We start from the raw sequence: 3990 nt of genomic DNA, 5'->3' as shown, positions 1-3990 counted from the left end.
GAGACAGTGTAGAGTCTTATAATGCTTGCAATATGTTCTTATGTAAGTTTTGCTGTACCGGTTCATACTTGTGTTTGCTTCAAACAACCTTGCTAGCCAAAGCCTTGTACTGAGAGGGAATTCTTCTCGTGCATCCAAAACCTTGAGCCAAAAACTATGCCATTTGTGTCCACCATACCTACCTACTACGTGGTATTTCTCTGCCATTCCAAAGTAAATTACTTGAGTGCTACCTTTAACATTTCATTCCTTGTCTTTGCAATATATAGCTCATGGGAAAATAGCCTTAAAAACTATTGTGGTATTGAATATGTAGCTTATGTATCTTATTTCTTATAAGTTGCTTGTTGAGCGGTAACCATGTTTCTGGGGACGCCATCAACTATTACACCTTTGTTGAATATCATGTGAGTTGCTATGCATGTTCGTCTTGTCTCGAAGTAAGGGTGATTTATCATGATCAAATGGTTTGAGTATGCATATTGTTAGAGAAGAACATTGGGCCGCTAACTAAAGCCATGAATCATGGTGGAAGTTTCAGTTTAGACATTAATCCTCAATCTCTTATGAGAATATTATCTGTTGTTGAATGCTTATGCATTAAAGAGGAGTCCATTATCTGTTTTCTATGTTGTCCCGGTATGGATGTCCTAAGTTGAGATTTATCAAAAACGAGAAATCAAATGCGATCTATCTCCTTGGACCTTTGTACAGTGCGACATAGAGGTACCCCTTTGTGACACTTGGTTGAAACATATGTTATGCAATGATAATCCATGTAAATCCAAGCTAATTAGGACAAGGTGCGAGCACTATTGGTATTCTATGCATGAGGCTTGCAACTTATAGGATATCTTATGCATAACACATATGAATTATTACTACCATTGACAAAATTGTTTCTATGTTTTCAAAATGAAAAGCTCTAGCACAAGAACAGTAATCCATGCTTCCCTCTGCGAAGGGTCCTTTCTTTTACTTTATGTTGAGTCAGTTTACCTACTTCTTTCTATCTTAGAAGCAAACACTAGTGTCAACTGTGTGCATTGATTCTTACATGTTTACCTATTGCACTTATTATATTGCTTTATGTTGACAACTATCCATGAGATATACATGTTACAAGTTGAAAGCAATTGCTGAAATTTAATCATCCTTTGTGTTGTTTCAAAACTTTCTACCAAGAATTTATTGCTTTATGAGTTAACTCCTATGCAAGTCTTATTGATGCTTGTCTTGAAAGTACCATTCATGAAAAGTCTTTGCTATATGATTCAGTTGTTTAGTCATTATCTTTACCATTGCTTTGAATCACTTCATTCATCTCATATGCTTTACAATAGTATTGATCAAGATCATGTTGGTAGCATGTCACTTAAGAAATTATCCTTGTTATCGTTTACCTACTCGAGGGCGAGTAGGAACTAAGCTTGGGGATGCTTGATACGTCTCCAACGTATCTATAATTTCTTATGTTCCATGCTACTTTTATGACAATACTCACATGTTTTATTCATACTTTATATCGTTTTGATGCGTTTTCCGGCACTAACCTATTGACAAGATGCCGAAGCGCCAGTTCCTGTTTTCTGTTGTTTTTGGTTTTAGAAATCCTACAAAGGAAATATTCTCGGAATTGGACGAAATCAACGCCCAGGGTCTTATTTTTCCACGGAGCTTCCAGAAGACCGAAGAGCATACGAAGTGGGGCCACGAGGGGCCGTAACCATAGGGCAGCGCGGCCTGCATGGGGCCCGCGCCGGCCTATGGTGTGGGGCCCCTGCGCCGCCTCCAACTCTGCCCTTCCGCCTATAAAGTCTCTCCGTCACGAAAACCCTAAAAACATAAGCCACGATACGAGAAAAGTTCCAAAGCCGCCGCCATCGCGAAGCCAAGATTCGGGGACATAAGTCTCTGTTCCGGCACACCGCCGGGATGGGGAAGTGCCCCCGGAAGGCATCTCCAGCGACACCACCGCCATCTTCATCGACGCTGCTGTCTCCTATGATGAGGAGGGAGTAGTTCTCCCCCGAGGTTAAGGGCTTTACCGGTAGCTATGTGGTTCATCTCTCTCTCCCATGTGATCTTTATGTGATCATGAGCTTTGTATCACTATTAATCTATGTGCTACTCTAGTGATGTTATTAAAGTAGTCTATTCCTCCTTCATGATGTAATGTGGACAGTGTGTGCATCATGTAGTACTTGGCGTAGGTTATGATTGTGATCTCTTGTATATTATGAAGTTAACTACTATTATACACTCTAGAGGTTACTTTAATATGAACTCCGGATTCACTCTCCACGGTGTGACGGTGACGGTATGCGCATCGTGTGTGTTTCCTTTATGAAGTTGTGGAGCTTGTTAACTCCGGCTTGAGGTGTGCTTTTGTAGCCCTACACAATGAATAGTGTTTGTTATCCAACAAGAGAGTGTAGCATTTATTTATTCAGTTATGTGATCAATGTTGAGAGTGTCCACTAGTGAAAGTATGATCCCTAGGCCTTGTTTCCGAATATCGAAACTCCGTTTATTTACTGTTCTACTGCATGTTTACTTGCTGCCATATTTATCTCAGATTGCTATTACCACTCATATTCATCCATATCACTTGCATCTCACTATCTCTTCGCTGAACTAGTGCACCTATACATCTGACAAGTGTATTAGGTGTGTTGGGGACACAAGACACTTCTTGTATCGTAATTGCAGGGTTGCTTGAGAGGGATATCTTTGTCCTCTACCTCCCTGAGTTCGATAAACCTTGGGTGATTCACTTAAGGGAAACTTGCTGCTGTTCTATGAACCTCTGCTCTTGGAGGCCCAACACTGTCTACAGGAATAGAAGCGTGCGTAGACATCAATCTATTTTCTGGAGCCGTTCCCGGGAGGTAAGGTAAAAGGTATTCACATCCTCCGACTACTAAGCTATTTCCAAGCACTGTTGCCGGTGTGTGAGTGCTCGAAGCTATTTCCTTTAGATCCTGCAATTATATCTTTTTGTTTCTTGTTTTTATTTTCACTAGTTAGGCTTAATGGAAAACAACAAAAAAATTAGAGATCTTTATGAAGTTTATATTGAATTAGGACATGATGTGTTCGAAGAGAGAATTAAAAAACCCATGGAACTTTGTTTACAAAATAGTTGTAGCAATGTTATTAGCATGAACTCTTTGAATACTATTATTGCTAATGGTATGGAAGAATTTAAGCTTGGGGAAGCTGGTTGTGATATTTTTAGTCCCCCAAGTTTTGAGGAGAAAATTTTCTTTGATGATACTTTGCCTCCCATTTATGATGATTATAATGATAGTGGTATTTTGGTGCCACCCACTATGGAGGATAAAGTTTATTATGATTATACCATGCCTGCAATTTATGATGATTACAATGATGGTTGTGATAGTTTTACTCCCACTATTACTAATAAAATTGATTATGCTTATGTGGAGAGTAATGATACTTTTATGCATGTGAATAAGAATGGTTTATGTGATAGTTATATTGTTGAGTTTGTTCATGATGCCACTGAAAGTTATTATGAGAGAGGGAAACATGGTTATATGCATCTTAATAATATTAAGTTTCCCCTCTTTATGTTGAGAATCTTGAAGTTACTCATGTTTTATCTTCCTAAGCTTGTCACTTTGCTCCTCATGAATTTATTTGTTTACAAGATTCCCTTTTATAGAAAGTGGGTTAGGCTTAAATTTGTTTCATACTTGCTTTTTGATGCTCTCTTTTCTTTAACTCTCATCCTTATGAGTGCATCATTAAAATTGCTGAGCCCATCTTAATGGCTATAAAGAAAGCACTTCTTGGGAGATAACTCATGTTTTTATTTTGCTACTGTTTTGTTGTGTCTTGGAAGTTGTTACTACTGTAGCAACCTCTCCTTATCTTTATTTTATTGCATTGTTGTGCCAAGTAAAGTCTTTGATAGAAGGTTGATACTAGATTTGGATTCCTGCGCAGAAACAGATTTCTTGC

Source organism: Lolium rigidum, chromosome 4, assembly GCF_022539505.1.
Source record: "Lolium rigidum isolate FL_2022 chromosome 4, APGP_CSIRO_Lrig_0.1, whole genome shotgun sequence".
NCBI classification, from domain to species: domain Eukaryota; kingdom Viridiplantae; phylum Streptophyta; class Magnoliopsida; order Poales; family Poaceae; genus Lolium; species Lolium rigidum.
The sequence above is the reverse complement of the archived record's forward strand: the minus strand, read 5'-3'. Positions refer to the sequence as shown.